This window comes from Bombina bombina, chromosome 2, assembly GCF_027579735.1.
Source record: "Bombina bombina isolate aBomBom1 chromosome 2, aBomBom1.pri, whole genome shotgun sequence".
Taxonomy (NCBI): Eukaryota; Metazoa; Chordata; class Amphibia; order Anura; family Bombinatoridae; genus Bombina; species Bombina bombina.
In genome coordinates, this window is record NC_069500.1 from 512,321,630 (window position 1) to 512,343,752 (window position 22,123).

The following is a 22,123-nucleotide window of genomic DNA, read 5'->3' on the forward strand; positions in this document are numbered from 1 at the left end:
AGCACAAACTTACTTCACCACCTCCATCGGAGGCAAAGTTTGTAAAAACTGAATTGTGGGTGTGGTGAGGGGTGTATTTATAGGCATTTTGAGGTTTGGGAAACTTTGCCCCTCCTGGTAGGAATGTATATCCCATACGTCACTAGCTCATGGACTCTTGCTTACATGAAAGAAATGGAATTTAGAAATCAAATTAGCATTCCAAGATTGAAGTCACAAAGTTCTTCTAGCTAAAGACATAGATTAAACCTCATTTACGAAAATATCAAAAAAATGACGACACAAATGAAATTATTAGCATGTTGATCAACTTAACAATTCTAAACAAATCATAATCCGATACTTGTTGCACTTAAGTATCCAACCAGAAAGTTGAAGCAGTTGCAACATCAGCCAAATAAATTACAGGTCTAAAAAAAGTACCTGAAAATAAATAATTTTCCTTAAATAAGATACGTTTCCCATCTGAAGGAAAAAAATAAATACTATTTGCTATAGGAATAGTAGTATGTTAAGCAAGAGTAGAGATAGCCCCATTAACTTGTGGGATCTTTCCTCAAAACTGAAAACTAACTGCCGGCAAAGGATACAATTTAAAAACCTTAAAGAAGGAATAAAAGAAATTCCCGGCCTATTCCATTCCCTAGTATCAGGATTTGAAGAAAACCTCTGAAGAAACCATAGAAGGTTAATAAGCAGAATTTAAATGTTAGCTAGTCTTAATCAAAAGAACTAGTTACTTTAATATCCAAAATAATCAACACCTTTTCAACAAAGAACGAATGTACTCTATTTAAAAATAAAAAATTAGATTTGTTAGTGTCAATATCTGATGAAGAATATTCTGAATGAGAAAAAACACCATCAGAGAAGGATAATTCAGTATGTTGTTGGTCATTTGAAACTTCATCAACTAAATGAGAAGTTTAAAAAAGACCTAAAAATTTTATTAGAAGGCAGGATGGCAGACAAAGCCTTTAGAATAGAATCAGAAAAATATTCTTATAAATTCCTAAATATATCTTGTACATTAGATGTAAAAAGAATAGCAATAGATAATGCATAAATACTAATGGACTCTGCATGTAAAAGTTTATCATAATAACTTATTACAAACCATAGCTAAAGATAAACATTCATAACATTAAAATAAATGAACTTAGCTTTGGTAGGACTGATATCAGTCATCAGGAATCCCTCAGTATTTTCTGATACAGGAACAGTTTTTGGAATATCTTGCAATATGTAATAGAAAAAACAACATATAAAGCAAAATTATCAAATTCCTAAAATGACAGTTTCAGGAATGGGAAAAAAATGAAAATGAAACAAGCTTCTAGAAAACCAGAAGCAACTGAAAAGTGAGACTGAAATAATGTGAAAAAAACTGGCGGCAAGTATGACGCCCACATTTTTGGCGCAAAGTAAACGCCCACACATTTTTGCGCCAAGAATGACGCCCATATTTTTTGGCGCCAAAAAAACATCCGCAATACACATACGTCAAAAATGACGCAATTACGTGAAAACTTCCGGCGCCAACTATGACGAAATTGTTGCGCCAAAAAAGTATTGCGCCAAGAATGACGCAATAAATAGAAGCATTTTCTGCACCCGCAAGCCTAACAGCCTGCAATTTTGAAAAAAAGTCAATTGAAAATTTTAAGGTAAGAAAAAATAAAATTTATATAGAAACATAGAAACATAGAAACATAGATATTGACGGCAGATAAGAGCCATAGGCCCAGCAAGTCTGCCCCACCTTACCTAACAGTATAAACTTATCTAGTTCGTAGGATAGCCCTATGCTTGTCCCATGCATTTTTAAAGTCCCCCACAGTGTTTGTTGCTACTACCTCTTGAGGAAGTTTATTCCATAAATCAATCACTCTTTCTGTAAAGAAGTGCTTCCTCAAATTACTCCTGAATCTACTACCCTTTAGCTTGAGCTCATGACCCCTTGTTCTTGAATTTTCCATTTTATGTAAAATACCCACAGCCTCAGTTTTACTAAACCCTTTAATGTACTTGAAAGTTGCTATCATATCACCTCTTTCCCTTCTCTCCTCTAAGCTATACATATTTAGGTCATTGAGCCTATCCTGGTAAGTTTTATTTTTTAGACCATGTACCATTTTGGTAGCCCTCCTTTGCACAGATTCAAGTTTGTTAATATCCTTCTGAAGATATGGCCTCCAGAACTGCACACAATACTCAAGATGAGGCCTAACTAATGATCTATAAAGTGGCATAAGAACCTTACTATTTCTGCTGCAAATACCTCTACCAATACATCCAAGCATTCTGCTAGCCTTACTCGCTGCCTTACTACATTGTTTACTAAGTTTTAAATCATCTGAAATAATAATTCCCAAGTCCTGTTCCTCGTCTGTAACAGTCAGTAAAGTGTCATTGAGTCTGTAATTAACATTTGGATTTTTCTTCCCTAAATGCATTATTTTACACTTTGCTGTGTTAAACTTTAGATCCCAGTCGTTTGTCCAATCCTCCAATTGTTGTATATCACTTCTCATTTTGTCTACCCCCCCTGGAACATCCACTCTGTTGCAAATTTTTGTATCATCTGCAAAGAGACATACTTTCCCCTGTAGCCCTTTGCTGATATCGCAGATAAATATGTTAAACAAAACAGGCCCCAGAACTGACCCCTGAGGAACACCACTAGTAACAGCCCCCTCTGCTGAATGAACTCCATTTACTAAGACACTTTGTTTTCTGTCCTTAAGCCAGCATTCCACCCAGTTCACAATTTTTGAATCTAGACCAAGGAGATATAGTTTGTGAATAAGTTTATTGTGTGGGACGGTGTCAAATGCTTTGCTGAAATCTAGATATGCTACATCAACTGCTCCTCCCTTGTCTAATACTTTTGTTACATAATCAAAGAAGTCAATTAGATTAGTCTGACATGATCTCCCTGAAGTAAAACCATGCTGATTTTGGTCCTCTAAATTGTTTGTCTTTATGTAAGTCATAATTCTTTCCTTTAAGAGGCTTTCCATTAATTTCCCTACTACTGAAGTTAAACTAACTGGCCTGTAGTTGCCAGATTCTTCTCTACTGCCCTTTTTATGAAGAGGTATTACATTTGCTATTCTCCAATCATCTGGGACAGCTCCTGTTAATAGTGACTGATTAAACAGATCAGTTAATGGGACAGTTAGCACTGAACGAAGTTCTTTTAAAACCCTTGGATGAATATTATCAGGACCCACTGCCTTTGTAACATTTATTTTTGATAATGCTAACAAAACCTCATCCTCTGTAAAAAGATTACTGTTAAGCTTGTTTCTATTTTGCATAGCATCCCTTAATGTAGACATTGTATCTTCACAATCTTTAGTGAAAACAGAACAGAAGTAATCATTGAGACAGTCTGCAATCTGCTTATCTCCTTCTATTATTCCCAAAAAAAATGAAACTGACAGTCTGAATGAAGGAATACTGATTATCCTGAATCATGGCAAATATAAGTTTAAACACATCTATTTAGAACTTTACATATAAAGTGCCCAACCATAGCTTAGAGTGTCATAAAAAGAAATAAGATTTACTTACCATAAGACACTCATCTACATATAGTAGATAGCCAAACCAGTACTGAAACGAGAATCAGTAGAGGTAATGGTATATAAGAGTATATCGTCGATCTGAAAAGGGAGGTAGGAGAAGAAATCTCTACGACCGATAACAGAGAACCTATGAAATAGATCCCCTAGAGGAAGACCATGGTATTCAAATAGGCAATACTCTCTTCACATCCCTCTGACATTCACTGCACTCTGAGAGGAAAACCGGGCTTCAGCCTGCTGCGAAGCGCATAACGTAGAATCTAGCACAAACTTACTTCACCACCTCCATGGGAGGCAAAGTTTGTAAAAACTGAATTGTGGGTGTGGTGAAGGGTGTATTTATAGGCCTTTTAAGGTTTGGGAAACTTTGCCCCTCCTGGTAGGAATGTATATCCCATACGTCACTAGCTCATGGACTCTTGCTAATTACATGAAAGAAACAACCTTAGGTAGGAAACCAGGTTTGGTACGTAAAACCACCTTATCAGAATGGAAGATAAGATAAGGCGAGTCACATTGTAACGCTGAAAGCTCAGAAACTCTACGAGCAGAAGAAATAGCAACCAAAAATAACACCTTCCAAGATAACAACTTAATATCTATGGAATGCATGGGTTTAAACGGAACCGCTTGAAGAACATTAGGAACTAAATTCAAACTCCAGGGTGGAGCAATTGGTCTAAACACAGGCTTGATTCTGGTCAGAGCCTGACAAAAAGACTGAACGTCTGTAACATCTGCCAAACGTTTGTGTAGTAAAATTGACAAAGCAGAAATTTGTCCCTTTAAGAAACTGGCTGATAATCCTTTCTCCAATCCTTCTTGGAGAAAAGACAGAATTCTGGGAATCCTAACTCTACTCCATGAGTAGCCCTTGGATTCGCACCAATAAAGATATTTACCATATCTTTTGGTAGATCTTTCTAGTAACAGGCTTGCGTGCCTGAATCAAAGTATCAATGACCGAATCAGAGAATCCCTGCTTAGATAGAATCAAGCGTTCAATTTCCAAGCAGTCAGTTGCAGAGAAACTAGATTTGGGTGTTGGAAAGGCCCCTGAATTAGAAGGTCCTGCCTCAATGGAAGATTCCACGGTGGTAGAGAGGACATGTCCACTAGATCGGCATACCAAGTCCTGCGAGGCCACGCAGGTGCGATTACAATTACTGAAGCCCTCTGCTGTTTGATCCGAGCAATCACCCGGGGAAGGAGAGCAAACGGTGGAAACACATAAGCTAGGTTGAACGACCAATGCATCTTTCAGTTTGGCCTGAGGATCCCTGGACCTGGATCCGTATCTCGGGAGCTTGGCATTCTGACGAGACGCCATCAGATCCAATTCCGGTCTGCCCCATTTGAGAATCAGGGTGGCAAAGACCTCAGGATGGAGTTCCCACTCCCCCAGATGAAACGTCTGTCAGCTTAACAAGTCTGCTTCCCAGTTGTCCACTCCTGGGATGTAGATTGCTGACAGATAACAAGAGTGAGCCTCCGCCCACCAAATTATCTTGGATACTTCTGTCATCGCTAAGGAACTTCTTTTGTTCCTCCCTGATGATTGATGTAAGCCACAGTCGTGATGTTGTCCGACTGAAAACGGATGAATTTGGCCGAAGCCAACTGAGGCTAAGACTGAAGAATATTGATTGGAAGAAGAGACTCTGACCGAGTCCACATACCCTGAACCTTCAGGGAATTCCAGACTGCAACCCAACCTAGTAGGCTGGCGTCCGTTGTCACTATCACCCATGAGGGTCTGCGGAAGCACGTCCCTTGGGACAGATGATCCACCGACAACCACCAAAGAAGAGAGTCTCTTGTCTCCTGATCCAGATCTGAGGAGACAAATTTGCATAATCTCCATTCCACTGCCTGAGCATGTTCAGTTGTAGCGGACTGAGATGAAAACGAGCAAACTGAATGATGTCCATTGCCGCCACCATCAATCCAATTACTTCCATGCACTGAGCCACTGATGGCCAAGGATTGGACTGAAGGGCTCGGCATGTATTCAACATCTTTAACTTTCTAACCTCTGTCAAGAAAATTTTCATGAATATGGAATCTATTAGAGTTCCCAAGAAGGGAACCCTGGTCTGTGGAATTAGCAAACTTTTCTAGATTCACTTTCCACCCGTGAGTCCTCAGAAAGGACAGAACCATGTCTGTATGAGACTTTGTCAGATGGTAAGACGCCTGGATCAGAATATAGTCTAGATAAGGTGCCACTGCAATACCCCGCGGCCTGAGAACCACCAGAAGGGACCCTAGAACCTTCGTGAAGATCCTGGGTGCTGTGGCCAACCCAAATGGAAGGGCCACGAACTGAAAATGTTTGTCCAGGAAAGCAAACCTTAGGTACTGATGATGATCCTTGTGGATAGGACTATGAAGGAATGCATCCTTCAAGTCCACGGTAGTCATATATTGACCCTCCTGGATCATTGGTAAAATTGTTCGAATGGTCACCATCTTGAAGGATGGGACTCTGAGAAACTTGTTTACACTCGAGATCTAAAATGGGTCTGAACGTTCCCTCTTTTTTGGGAACCACGAAAAGATTTGAGTAAAATCCCTGACCCTGTTCCAGTATTGGAACGGGACGAATTACTCCCATAATAGAGAGGTCTTTTACACAGTGTAAGAACGCCTCTCTTTTTATCTGGTCTACAGACAATCGTGAAAGAAGAAACCTCCCCCTTGGGAGAGAATTTTTGAATTCCAGTTGATACCCTTGGGACACGATTTCCAGTGTCCAGGGGTCCTGAACATCTCTTACCGAAGCCTGGGCAAAAAGAGAAAGTCTGCCCCCTACTAGATCCCATCCCGGATCGGGGGCCGCCCCTTCATGCTGTCTTGGGAGCAGCAGTGGGCTTCTTGGGTTGTTTACCCTTGTTCCAAGCCTGGTTGGGTCTCCAGACAGTCTTGGTTTGCGCAAAATTCCCTTCCTGTTTGGCAGAAGAAGAAGTGGGGACTCCTTTGAAGTTCCGAAAGGAACGAAAATTATTTTATTTACCCCTCAGTTTAGTTGCTTTATCCTAAGATAGGAGAGGACCCTTACCTCCCGTAATGTCAGAAATAATTTCTTTCAAGTCAGGCCCGAATAGGGTCTTCCCTTTGAAAGGAATAGCCAAAAGCTTCGACTTAGATGACACATCAGCAGACCGAGACTTTAACCATAACGCTCTCTACGCGCTAGAATGGCAAATCCGGCATTCTTAGCCTCCAACTTGGCAATCTGAAAGGTGGCGTCCGTAATAAAAGAATTAGCCAGCTTCAGCGCCTTAATTATATCCAGAATTTCCTCTAAAGGAGTCTCAGTCTTAAGAGACTCTTCTAAGGCGTCAAAACAGAAGGCCGCTGCAGTGGTAACTGGTACAATGCAGGCTGTCGGTTGTAAAAGAAAACCCTGATGAATAAATAACTTCTTTAGAAGACCCTCCAATTTCTTATCCATAGGGTCTTTGAACGCACAACTGTCCTCAATAGGAATAGTTGTACGTTTAGCCAGGGTAGATATAGATCCCTCCACCTTAGGGACTGTTTGCCACGAGTCCCGAATAGTGTCAGATATAGGATTAGGAGGTGAGAATGGGATACCCGGTTTTTCCCATTCCCGTGTAATAATATCCAAGATTCTCTTAGGAACCAGAAAAACATCAGAGTAAGTAGCACTTCTAAGTATTTGTCCATCTTACACAATTTCTCTGGTGGTACCACAATTGAGTCACAATCATCCAGTCGCTAAAACCTACCGAAGCAACAGGCAGAGGTGTTCAAGTTTAAATCTAAAGGACATGACGTCCGAGTACGTCTGAGGCAACGCAGTTCCCGAATCAGAAAGTTCCCCCTCAGACAGAAGTTCCCTGACCCCCAAATCAGATCCCTGTGAGGGTACATCGGAAATAGCCAACAAAGCATCAGAGGTCGTAGTATTCAAATTGACTTCTGTCCTGCTGCGTTTACCCGGTAACACTGGTAACTTAGATAAAACCTCTGTAAGGGTAGATGACATGACTGCAGCCATATCCTGCAGAGTAAATGAAGTAGACGCGGTTGAAGAACCCGGCGTCGCTTGGGTGGGCGTTAGAGGTTGTGACGCATGGGGAAAGAGTAGCGGCATACCCTGATTCTCCTCAGCCTGAGAATTATCCTTAGACACACATTCCTTAAAGAAAATCTGCCCTTTACATTGTAAGGCCCTTTCAGTACATGAGGGACAAAAAGTAAGAGGGTGTTCCACAATGGCATCTAAACACATAGAACAAGTAGTTTCCTCAAGTTCAGACATGTTAAATAGACTAGCAATAGCAATAATAGTTGTTTCTTATTTGAAGTATTGAGCTCTGAAGTCAAATTACATAGACAAAATATTTGTACTAAAAAGTGTACTGTGCCTTTAAATAATAAAAGCGTAACAATTTTTCTGTTATCTTTAAAATCTTCGTTTTTTTGTCAATAAAACTCTAACGTGTCCAAAATATCTTAACTGTATTGCATCAACTTGCTTAGATGAATAAAAGGCAATATAATTCGATATAAAACAGTATAAACAAAATCTCTTTATTTATTCAGGCCTCCTGCACCACCTGCCCCCGAAATACACTGCTGCTATTTGAGAAGCCCTTAGAGCCCTGCGATATGCAAAACAAGTTAGGCCCCACCGGAGCCCAGGACCTTGCTTCTATGCGATCCGGATGGTACTGCGCGTCTGAGCACGCGAAAATAGCCCTTGCCCTCCGTGGGCATAACATTAGCTGAAATAGAGACCCACATGGGTTAGCAAAAAAAAATTCAAACATGTCCGTTTTTTAATAAAAAATAAGCCATGTGCCCCTCTTACACAAAATGTTGCAATATCAAGTCTAATTGCAAGACCCAAAACTGCACTCCCTTAGGTCAGACATATGTGAAAACAATGACCTTCAGCACCGCATCTCCCAGCGTATAACATACAGAGTAATCCTCAATGTTCCCTCTTTTTAAATTAGGCACACTTGGCAGTCAATACAAAAGGGAATGCCAGGTACACCATTATCATATATGTAGTGTATACTGCTTACCCCTCCCCAGATAGGGAATAATGTCAGCCTGTTCTGATGCATCAAGTCTCCCCAGAAACAGATGACTGAACATACCTCAATGCTGCTTGTAGCATGACACGGTTCTCCACACTGAAGATGTCTCTTTATACTACCTTCAACTGCTCTGTGGGAACCAGCCTGGATCTTAGATAACATTTTGCTAAGATCATCAACATCAGGGCAGAAAATAAGATGTCTCCACTCCTCTTGGGAAGGTATAGACTGATGATTTCTTCCTGAGGAAAATAGTACTCACTGGCACCATTTTAAAATAAAAAACTTCTTGATTGAAGAATCTAAAACTAACACCTCACTTTACCTCTTCCTATCACTAATACAGGCAAAGAGAATGACTGGGGGTGGGAGGGAGGGGAGGAGATATATACAGCTCTGCTGTGGTGCTCTTTGCCACTTCCTGCTAAACAGGAGGCGATATCTCATAAGGATGAAATCCGTGGACTCGTCGTTACACAATTATCTGCATGGAACACCAGATAGGGCGGAGAACACTGCAGAGCAGATAACTCTGAAACTCTTCTAGCAGAAGAAATTGCAACCAAAAACAAAACTTTCCAAGATAATAACTTAATATCTACGGAATGTAAGGGTTCAAATGGAACCCCTTGAAGAACTGAAAGAACTAGATTTAGACTCCAGGGAGGAGTCAAAGGTCTGTAAACAGGCTTGATCCGAACCAGAGCCTGAACAAATGCTTGAACATCTGGCACAGCTGCCAGTCTTTTGTGAAGTAAAACAGATAAAGCAGAGATCTGTCCCTTCAGAGAACTTGCAGATAATCCTTTCTCCAAACCTTCTTGTAGAAAGGATAGAATCTTAGGAATTTTTATCTTGTTCCATGGGAATCCTTTAGATTCACACCAACAGATATATTTTTTCCATATTTTATGGTAAATTTTTCTAGTTACAGGCTTTCTAGCCTGAATCAGAGTATCTATTACAGAATCTGAAAACCCACGCTTTGATAAAATCAAGCGTTCAATCTCCAAGCCGTCAGTTGGAGGGAAACCAGATTCGGATGTTCGAATGGACCCTGAACAAGAAGGTCCTGTCTCAAAGGTAGCTTCCATGGTGGAGCCGATGACATATTCACCAGGTCTGCATACCAAGCTATCAAGATCACTGAGGCCCTCTCCTGATTGATCCTGGCTACCAGCCTGGGGATGAGAGGAAACGGTGGGAATACATAAGCTAGGTTGAAGGTCCAAGGTGCTACTAGTGCATCTACTAGGGTCGCCTTGGGATCCCTGGATCTGGACCCGTAGCAAGGAACCTTGAAGTTCTGACGAGACGCCATCAGATCCATGTCTGGAATGCCCCATAATTGAGTTATTTGGGCAAAGATTTCCGGATGGAGTTCCCACTCCCCCGGATGGAATGTCTGACGACTCAGAAAATCCGCTTCCCAATTTTCCACACCTGGGATGTGGATCGCAGACAAGTGGCAGGAGTGATCCTCCGCCCATTGAATTATCTTGGTCACTTCTTTCATCGCCAGGGAAGTCCTTGTTCCCCCCTGATGATTGATATATGCAACGGTCGTCATGTTGTCTGACTGAAACCTTATGAATTTGGCCTTTGCTAGTTGAGGCCAAGCTCTGAGAGCATTGAATATCGCTCTCAGTTCCAGAATGTTTATCGGGAGAAGAGACTCTTCCCGAGACCATAGACCCTGAGCTTTCAGGGATTCCCAGACCGCGCCCCAGCCCACTAGGCTGGCGTCGGTCGTGACAATGACCCACTCTGGTCTGCGGAAGCTCATTCCCTGTGACAGATTGTCCAGGGTCAGCCACCAACGGAGTGAATCTCTGGTCTTTTGATCTACTTGAATCGTCGGAGACAAGTCTGTATAATCCCCATTCCACTGTCTGAGCATGCACAGTTGTAATGGTCTTAGATGAATTCGTGCAAAAGGAACTATGTCCATTGTTGCAACCATCAATCCTATTACTTCCATGCACTGCGCTATGGAAGGACGAGGAACAGAATGAAGTACTTGACAAGAGCTTAGAAGTTTTGATTTTCTGACCTCTGTCAGAAAAATCCTCATTTCTAAGGAATCTATTATTGTTCCCAAGAAGGGAATTCTTGTTGACGGGGACAGAGAACTTTTTTCTTTGTTCACCTTCCATCCGTGAGATCTGAGAAAGGCTAGGACGATGTCCGTATGAGCCTTTGCTTTTGACAGGGACGACGCTTGAATCAGGATGTCGTCCAAGTAAGGTACTACTGCAATGCCCCTTGGTCTTAGAACCGCTAGAAGGGACCCTAGTACCTTTGTGAAAATCCTTGGAGCAGTGGCTAATCCAAATGGAAGTGCCACAAACTGGTAATGCTTGTCCAGAAAAGCGAACCTTAGGAACTGATGATGTTCCTTGTGGATAGGAATATGTAGGTACGCATCCTTTAAATCCACGGTAGTCATAAATTGATTTTCCTAGGTAGGATCGTTCGAATAGTTTCCATTTTGAACGATGGTACCCTGAGAAATTTGTTTAGGATCTTTAGATCCAAAATTGGTCTGAATGTTCCCTCTTTTTTGGGAACTATGAACAGATTGGAATAAAATCCCATTCCTTGTTCTCTTATTGGAACTGGATGTATCACTCCCATCTTTAACAGGTCTTCTACACAATGTAAGAATGCCTGTCTCTTTATTTGGTTTGAAGATAATTGAGACCTGTGGAACCTTCCCCTTGGGGGTAGTTCCTTGAATTCCAGGAGATAACCTTGAGAAACTATTTCTAGCGCCCAAGGATCCTGAACATCTCTTGCCCAAGCCTGAGCAAAGAGAGAAAGTCTGCCCCCCACTAGATCCGGTCCCGGATCGGGGGCTATCCCTTCATGCTGTTTTGGTAGCAGTGGTAGGCTTCTTGGCCTGCTTACCCTTGTTCCAGCCTTGCATTGGTTTCCAGGCTGGTTTGGGTTGTGAAGTATTACCCTCTTGCTTAGAGGATACAGAATTAGAGACTGGTCCGTTTCTGCGAAAGGGACGAAAATTAGGCTTATTATTAGCCTTAAAAGACCTATCCTGTGGGAGGGCGTGGCCCTTTCCCCCAGTGATGTCTGAAATAATCTCTTTCAAATCAGGTCCAAATAATGTTTTACCTTTGAAAGGAATGTTAAGCAATTTTGTCTTGGAAGACACATCCGCTGACCAAGACTTTAGCCAAAGCACTCTGCACGCCACGACAGCAAACCCTGAATTTTTCGCCGCTAATCTAGCTAATTGCAAAGCGGCATCTAAAACAAAAGAGTTAGCCAATTTAAGTGCTTGAACTCTGTCCATAACCTCCTCATACGAAGATTCTTTACTGAGCGATTTTTCTAGTTCCTCTAACCAGAAACACGCTGCCGTAGTGACAGGAACAATGCATGAAATTGGTTGTAGAAGGTAACCTTGCTGTACAAAAATCTTTTTAAGCAAAGCCTCTAATTTCTTATCCATAGGATCTTTGAAAGCACAACTATCTTCGATAGGAATAGTAGTGCGTTTGTTTAGAGTAGAAACCGTCCCCTCGACCTTGGGGACTGTCTGCCATAAGTCCTTTCTGGGGTCGACTATAGGAAATAATTTCTTAAATATAGGGGGGGGAACAAAAGGTATGCCGGGCCTTTCCCACTCTTTATTTACTATGTCCGCCACCCGCTTGGGTATAGGAAAAGCGTCGGGGGGCACCGGAACCTCTAGGAACTTGTCCATCTTACATAATTTCTCTGGAATGACCAAATTGTCACAATCATCCAGAGTAGATAACACCTCCTTAAGCAGTGCGCGGAGATGTTCTAATTTAAATTTAAATGTCACAACATCAGGTTCAGCTTGATGAGAAATTTTTCCTGAATCTGAAATTTCTCCATCAGACAAAACCTCCCTCATGGCCCCTTGAGATTGGTGTGAGGGTATGTCAGAACAGTTATCATCAGCGTCCTCTTGCTCTTCAGTGTTTAAAACAGAGCAATCGCGCTTTCTCTGATAAGTAGGCATTTTGGATAAAAGATTTGCTATGGAGTTATCCATTACAGCCGTTAATTGTTGCATGGTAATAAGTATTGGCGCACTAGATGTACTAGGGGCCTCCTGTGTGGGCATAACTGGTGTAGACACAGTAGGGGATGATGTAGTATCATGTTTACTCCCCTCATTTGAGGAATCATCTTGGGCAATATCATTATCTGTTGCATTACTGTCCTTACTTTGTTTGGACACTATGGCACAATTATCACATAAATTTAAATGGGGAGACACATTGGCTTTCATACATATAGAACATAGCTTATCTGATGTTACAGACATGTTAAACAGGCTTAAACTTGTCAACAAAGCACAAAAAACGTTTTAAAATAAAACCGTTACTGTCACTTTAAATTTCAAACTGAAAACACTTTATTACTGAATATGTGAAAAAGTATGAAGGAATTGTCTTAAAGCATTAAAAGTATTGCACACCAAATTTCAGAGCTTTAACCCTTAAATTAACGGAACCGGAGCCGTTTTTACACTTAACCCCTATACAGTCCCAGAATGAGGCTCTGTCTATAACTAGAACGGCCCCCATCTGAAAAAGGTGTCCAACACAGTTCCTGCCGTTTTTCTAAACGTTCCCCAAGATTATAATACCAATAATTAGTTAGAATCTGCATAATATGCCTAGTAAAGCAATTGTTTTAGCCCAGAAAAATGTCTACCAGTTTTTAAGCCCTTTTTGAAGCCCTTTATTCTTTTATGTTTAACTAAGAAAATGGCTTACCGGTCCCCATGAGGGGAAATGACAGCCTTCCAGCATTACATGGTCTTGTTAGAAATATGGCTAGTCATACCTTAAGCAGAAAAGACTGCTAACTGTTTCCCCCAACTGAAGTTACTTCATCTCAACAGTCCTGTGTGGAAACAGCAATCGATTTTAGTTACTGTCTGCTAAAATCATCTTCCTCTTACAAACAGAAATCTTCATCCTTTTCTGTTTCAGAGTAAATAGTACATACCAGCACTATTTTAAAATAACAAACACTTGATAGAAGAATAAAACTACATTTAAACACCAAAAAAACTCTTAACCATCTCCGTGGAGATGTTGCCTGTGCAACGGCAAAGAGAATGACTGGGGTGGGCGGAGCCTAGGAGGGATCATGTGACCAGCTTTGCTGGGACTCTTTGCCATTTCCTGTTGGGGAAGAGAATATCCCACAAGTAAGGATGACGCCGTGGACCGGACACACCAATGTTGGAGAAATTAGAATTCTGGCGACCCTTAGGTCTAGCCTTCTTGTCTTGAGGTAGGAAAGATCCCTTTCCAACAGTAACTTCGGAAATGATCTCGGTCAGACCAGGACCAAATAAAGTATTGCCCTTAAAAGGTAAAGACAGAAGTTTAGACTTGGATGTTACATCCGCAGACCAAGATTTAAGCCACAGTGCTCTGACAGCCTTGCATGCTGGCATCACAGATAAAAGTATTAGCCAGCTTTAGAGCCTTGATCCTATCCTGGGTCTTACTCTATGGTAGATTCCTCCGAAATTAAGTCGGACAAGGAGTCGCACCAATAAGAAGCTGCACCAGCAACAGTTGCGATACTGGCAACTGGCTGCCATTGTAAACCCTGATGAATATACATTTTTATTAAGTAAGCTTCCAATTTCTTATCCATAGGGTCCTTGAAAGAGAAGCTATCCTCAAGGGGGATAGTAGTTCTCTTGGCTAGAGTGGATATAGTGCCCTCTACCTTAGGCACAGTGCGCCACGAGTAACGCACAGAGTCAGCAACAGGAAATATCTTTTTAAAAACAGAGGAAAAAGGGATCCCCAGTTTCTCCCATTCCTGAGCTATAATGTCAGACATACGATCTGGAACCGGAAAAGTAAATTTATGATTACCTGATAAATTAATTTCTTCTATGGTACGACGAGATTCGCACCAATAAAGATATTTACGCCATATCTTATGATAAATCTTCCTAGTGACAGGCTTTCGAGCCTGAATCAAGGTATCTATGGCCGACTCAGAGAATCCCCGCTTGGAATAAATCAAGCGTTCAATCTCCAGCCAGTCAGCCGCAGAGAAACTAGATTTGGATGCTTGAACGGACCTTGAATGAGAAGGTCCCGTCTCAGTGGTAGTGTCCATGGTGGTAGAGATGACATGTCCACCAGGTCTGCATACCAAGTCCTGCGTGGCCACGCAGGTGCTATCAAAATCACTGAAGCTCTTTCCTGTTTGATTCTGGCAATCAGACGAGGGAGGAGAGGAAAAGGTGGAAACACATAAGCCAGGTTGAACGACCAAGGTACTGCTAGATCATCTATCAGTACTGCTTGAGGATCCCTTGATCTGGACCCGTAACAAGGAAGTTTGGCGTTCTGACGAGACGCCATCAGATCCAATTCTTGTGTGCCCCATTGATGAATCAATTGTGCAAACACCTCCGGATGGAGTTTCCACTTCCCCGGATGAAAAGTCTGACGACTTAGAAAATCCGCTTCCCAGTTCTCCACTCCTGGGATATAGATTGCTGATAGATGGCAAAAGTAAGTCTCTGCCCATCAAATTATTTTGGTAACCTCTATCATCGCTAGAGAACTCTTTGTTCCCCCATGATGATTGATATATGCTACAGTCGTGATATTGTCCGACTGGAATCTTATGAATCTGGCCGAAGCCAGCTGAGGCCACGCCTGAAGCGCGTTGAATATCGCTCTCAGTTCTAGAATATTTAATCGGGTGAATTCCAGACTGCAACCCAGCCCAATAGGCTGGCGTCAGTCGTCACTATGACCCATGCTGGCCTGCGGAAACACATTCCCTGGGACAGATGATCCTGTGACAACCACCAAAGAAGAGAGTCCTGGTCTCTTGATCCAGATTTATCTGAGGAGATAAATTTGCATAATTCCCATTCCACTGTTTGAGCATGCATAGTTGCAGTACACTGAGCCACTGACGGCCGAGGAATGGAATAGAGCTCGCCAGGTGGTTAAAATCCTTGATTTCCTGACCTCCGTCAGAAAAATTTTCATGTCTATCGAATCTATCAGTTCCTAGGAAAGGAACTCTTGTGAGAGGGGTAAGTGAACTCTCTTTTTTGTTCACCTTCCACCCGTGAGATCTCAGAAAAGCCAACACGATGTACGTGTGAGATTTGGCTAGTTGGTAAGTTGACGCCTGAATTAAGATATCGTCCAGATAAGGCGCCACTGCTATGCCCCGCGGCCTTAGGACCGCCAGAAGGGACCCTAGCACCTTTGTGAAAATTCTGGGAGCTGTGGCCAACCCGAAGGGAAGAGCCACAAACTGTTAATGCTTGTCCAGAAAGGGGATCCTGAGGAACCGATGATGATCTTTGTGGATAGGGATGTGCAGATACGCATCCTTTAAATACATGGTGGTCATATATTGATTCTCCTGGATCATTGGTAAAATAGTCCGAATGGTCTTCCATCTTGAAGGATGGGACTCTGAGGAATTTGTTTAGGATCTTGAGATGTAAAATTGGTCGGTCTGAAGGTTCCCTCTTTTTTGGGAACCACAAACAGATTGGAGTAAACCTGTTCTGTTTTTGGAACTGGGCAGATTACTCCCATGGTATATAGGTCTTCTACACAGCATAAGAACGCCTCTCTTGACAATCGAGAAAGATGCAATCTCCCCCTTGGAGGGGAATCTTTGAAGTCTAGAAGATACCCCTGGGTCACAATTTCTAAAGCCCAGGAGTCCTGAACGTCTCTTGCCCAAGCCTGAGCAAAGAGAGAAAGTCTGCCCCCTACTAGATCCGGTCCCGGATCAGGGGCTGCCCCTTCATGCTGTCTTGGTGGCAGCAGCGGGCTTCTTGGCCTGTTTACCTTTGTTCCAAGTCTGGTTAGGTCTCCAGACTGACTTGGATTGAGCAAAATTCCCCTCCTGCTTTGCAGCAGGGGAGGAGGAAGAGGTACCACCTTTGAAGTTTCGAAAGGAACGAAAATTATTTTGTTTGGTCCTCATCTTATTTGTCTTATCCTGAGGAAGGGCATGGCCTTTTCCTCCAGTGATATCTGAAATGATCTCTTTCAGTTCAGGCCCGAATAGGGTCTTAACCTTGAAAGGGATGGCTAAAAGCTTAGATTTTGATGGCACGTCAGCAGACCAGGACTTGAGCCATAACGCTCTACGCGCTAAAATGGCAAAACCTGAATTCTTTGCCGCTAATTTAGCCAGTTGAAAAGCGGCATCTGTAATGAAAGAATTAGCTAGCTTGAGAGCCCTAATTCTATCCAGAATATCATCTAATGGGGTCTCAACCTGAAGAGCCTCCTCTAGAGCCTCGAACAAAAAAGCAGCTGCAGTAGTTACAGGAACAATGTACGCTATAGGTTGCAGAAGAAAATCCTGATGAATAAAAATTTTCTTTAGGAGACCCTCTAATTTTTTTATCCATAGGATCTTTGAAAGCACAACTATCCTCAATAGGTATAAATTGTATGCTTAGCCAGGGTAGAAATAGCTCCCTCCACCTTAGGAACCGTCTGCCACGAATCCCGCATGGTGTCTGATATGGTAAACATTTTCTTAAAAGTTGGAGGGGGAGAAAAGGGAATACCTGGTCCATCCCACTCCTTAGCAACAATGTCCGAAATCCTCTTAGGGACCGGAAAAACATTAGTGTAGACAGGAACCTCTAGATATCTGTCCATTTTACACAATTTCTCTGGAACTACAATAGGGTCACAATCATCCAGAGTCGCTAAAACCTCCCTGAGCAACAAGCGGAGGTGTTCTAGTTTAAATTTAAAAGCTGTCATATCTGAGTCTGTCTGAGGGAACATCTTTCCTGAATCAGAAATCTCTCCCTCAGACAGCAAATCCCTCACCCCCAACTCAGAACATTGTGAGGGTACATCGGATATAGCTATTAAAGCGTCAGAGGGCTCAGCATTTGTTCTCACAACAGACCTACTGCGCTTCCCCTGCAACCCAGGCAGCTTAGATAAAACCTCTGTGAGGGTAGTATTCATAACTGCGGCCATATCTTGCAGGGTGAAAGAATTAGACGTACTAGAAGTACTTGGCGTCGCTTGTGCGGGCGTTAATGGTTGTGACACTTGGGGAGAATTAGATGGCATAACCGGATTCCCTTCTGACTGAGAATCATCCTGCGACATACTTTTATTAGCTAAAATAAGTTCTTTGCAATTTATTGCCTTTTCAGTGCATGAGGGACACATTTTAAGTGGGGGTTCCACAATGGCTTCCAAACACATTGAACATTGGCTTTCCTCAATGTCAGACATGTTGAACAGGCTAGTAATGGTCACAAACAAGCTTGAAAACACTTTAGTGAAAAAAATAACACTTAAAAAACGGTACTGCGCCTTTAAAATAAAAAAAAATGCATATATGTTTTGTAAAACTGCTTTAAAATACACCAATCGTTTCAATTTTTTTATATAAGATTCAATTTATGCAGCTAAGCTTGCCCCACAAAGAAAGGAACCTTTAACCCTTTACTGTGAAAAACTGGATAGTTAATAAGGTCTTAATCCGGGAAAAAACACCCCCTGCACCTCGCCACAGCCCTGCTGTGGCGCCTACCCGCCCTCAGGGATTGGAAAAATGGGGTTAAAGCTTCAATTTGGCCCAACACTTCCACAAGGGCCCACCGGAGTTGGAGCTTGCCGCTTGTTTTTCAAATACAACTGCGCAACTGAGGCGCGAAAATAGGCCCCGCCCATCTCACTCAATGTTTTTTCAGCCCAAATGAACCGCACCAGAGCGGTCTCAAAATAGCCATGTGGGTTCTGAAACCCAAAAAAGAAGCCAAGTGTACCGTCAAAGTCTCAAAGAACGTTATTGCCAAAAACGTTATCAGCACTCAGTTCAAAAAACGTTTGCCCACAAACATTCAAACTCTGTGTCAACCATTTTTTATTAGCCCCTAATATGCAAGCTTAGTAATACCCCTTTTCTCTTTAGGATTACTGCTTACCCTTACCCTCATGGGGATACTGTCAGCCTTTCTGAAATACCAGTCTCTCCAGAAAAAAAATAACTGAACATACCTCACTGCTATATAGCATGAAAACATTCCTCACACTGAAGTTTCTTGTACTCCTCAGCCATTCTGTGGGAACTGCTCTGGATCTTAGTGACAAATGCTAAGATCATCAGCCTCCAGGCAGAAGTCTTCGTCCATCTGCTGACAGAGTAAATAGTACACACCGGTACCATTTAAAATAAAAAAACTCTTGCTTGAAGAAAATAAAAACTAAAATTTTATCACCTCTTTCACTTTACCCTTCCTAGTACTTAGAGTAGGCAAAGAGAATGACTGGGGGGTGGAGCTCAGGGAGGAGCTATATAGACAGCTCTGCTGTGGTGCTCTTTGCCACTTCCTGTTAGCAGGAGGATAATATCCCACAAGGATGAATCCGTGGACTCGTCGTACCTTATAGAAGAAATACCTCTACAGATGATAGTATGACGTCAAACACTCAAGTTTATTAGATTTCTTAGGAGTCACAGCAACAGAGTCGGAGTCCTCCAATGTAGCTAGGACCACTTTCAAGAGTAAACGGAGATGCTCCAGCTTAAATCTAAAATTAACCTCCTCTGGATCTACTGTACTAGCAACAGCAGTCTCAGAATCAGATCTCGCCTTCAGAAGCGACTGAGGAATAATCCTTCTCAGATAACTGCGATAGGCTGACTAACAGTCTTAGTGGAGTCAGAACTCTTTGTATTTGATATGTTCTTAGATTTCCTCTCTCTTACCAGCAATAGGTAAGGCTGATAAGGCTGCAGAAAGCGCACAAGTTATTTGCGCAGCAAAATCTCCTGGTAAATAAAAAAAAAAAACAGGAACTGGTTGAAAGGAATCGCAGGGCACTGCATGTGTAACTGCTAAATCTTGGGACTTGAGGTGAAAACTGAGGCATGGTACGGACAACATTATCCTGAGACACAGTTGGCTCTGAGAGGGTACTTTATCTTTAGACAACAACATTTTATGAACACAGCTGGAGCAAAACTGCACCGGAGGAATGATCTGAGCCTACAAGCAATATTTACATTTGTTAAAAGAAGAATCTAAAATTAATTTCAGTGTCCATTATGCTAGAAATTGATTCCCAGATAAATAGCTAACACTAAAAAATAAATATTTTCTCTGAGCACTCAAATACTGCTGATAATAAAAATGTTTAAATTATTCAGTGGTACCTCTAAACCTCAGCTCTGCTGAGGACTCACTACTCCTGAGACCAGAAGTCGATTCCCACTAAGTAGACAGAATCAAAACTGCTCTCTTATTTTCCTCTCTCTAGCTAGCTGAAAACAGAATTTATGCTTACCTGATAAATTACTTTCTCTTGTGATGTATCGAGTCCACGGATTCAACCTTTACTTGTGGGATATTCTCCTTCCCAACAGGAAGTGACAAAGAGAGCACACAGCAGAGCTGTCCATATAGCTCCCCCTCTAGCTCCACCCCCCAGTCATTCGACCGAAGGTTAGGAAGAAAAAGGAGAAACCATAGGGTGCAGTGGTGACTGTAGTTTAAACAAAAAAAACTACCTGACTTAATAGCCAGGGCGGGCCGTGGACTCGATACATCACAAGAGAAAGTAATTTATCAGGTAAGCATAAATTCTGTTTTCTCTTGTAACATGTATCAAGTCCACGGATTCATCCTTTACTTGTGGGATACCAATACCAAAGCTTTAGGACACAGATGAAGGGAGGGAACAAGACCGGTACCTTAAACGGAAGGCACCACTGCTTGTAAAACCTCTCCCCCAAAAATAGCCTCCGAAGAAGCAAAAGTATTGAATTTGTAAAATTTGGAAAAGGTATGCAGCGAAGACCAAGTCGCTGCCTTGCAAATCTGTTCAACAGAAGCCTCATTTTTAAAAGCCCATGTGGAAGCCACTGCTCTGGTAGAATGAGCAGTAATTGTTTCGGGAGGCTGCTGGCCAGCAGTCTCATAGGCCAAACGGATGATGTTTTTCAAGTATTGGAAAACGGGGATGTTATAGAGATACAACACTCAGAAACTCTAATGCCAACTCCCAGAGGATACAATTGGATTAACCTCTAAAAACAAAGTTAGATGCAGAACAGAAAAAAGTGATTCTGGGATGGCACTCAACAAAGGAGAGCTAAGAGGTATAATGTATTAAGTGCAAGGGCTCTGATATTAAATATATATGTGTGTGTACACTAGTAAATAAATGTAGAATTAATATAGGCCAATAGCAATAAACTATTCCGGTATAAAAAAAACATAATTTATGTAAGAACTTACCTGATAAATTCATTTCTTTCATATTAGCAAGAGTCCATGAGCTAGTGACGTATGGGATATACATTCCTACCAGGAGGGGCAAAGTTTCCCAAACCTTAAAATGCCTATAAATACACCCCTCACCACACCCACAATTCAGTTTAACGAATAGCCAAGAAGTGGGGTGATAAGAAAAAAGTGCGAAAGCATATAAAATAAGGAATTGGAATAATTGTGCTTTATACAAAAAAATCATAACCACCACAAAAAAGGGCAGGCCTCATGGACTCTTGCTAATATGAAAGAAATGAATTTATCAGGTAAGTTCTTACATAAATTATGTTTTCTTTCATGTAATTAGCAAGAGTCCATAAGCTAGTGACGTATGGGATAATGACTACCCAAGATGTGGATCTTTCCACGCAAGAGTCACTAGAGAGGGAGGGATAAAATAAAGACAGCCAATTCCTGCTGAAAATAATCCACACCCAAAATAAAGTTTAATGAAAAACATAAGCAGAAGATTCAAACTGAAACCACTGCCTGAAGTAGTTTTCTACCAAAAACTGCTTCAGAAGAAGAAAACACATCAAAATGGTAGAATTTAGTAAAAGTATGCAAAGAGGACCAAGTTGCTGCTTTGCAAATCTGATCAACCGAAGCTTCATTCCTAAACGCCCAGGAAGTAGAAACTGACCTAGTAGAATGAGCTGTAATCCTTCGAGGCGGAATTTTACCCGACTCAACATAGGCATGATGAAGTAAAGATTTGGCAGAATGGCAGAAGCTTTCTGGCCTTTTCTAGAACCGGAAAAGATGACAAATAGACTAGAAGTCTTTCGGAAAGACTTAGTAGCTTCAACATAATATTACAAAGCTCTAACAGCGTCCAAAGAATGCAATGATTTCTCCTTAGAATTCATAGGATTAGGACATAATGAAGGAACCACAATTTCTCTACTAATGTTGTTAGAATTCACAACCTTAGGTAAAAAATTCAAAAGAAGTTCGCAGCACCGTCTTATCCTGATGAAAAATCAGAAAAGGAGACTCACAAGAAAGAGCAGATAATTCAGAGACTCTTCTGGCAGAAGAGATGGCCAAAAGAAACAAAACTTTCCAAGAAAGTAATATAACGACCAAAGAATGCATGGGTTCAAAAGGAGGAGCTTGAA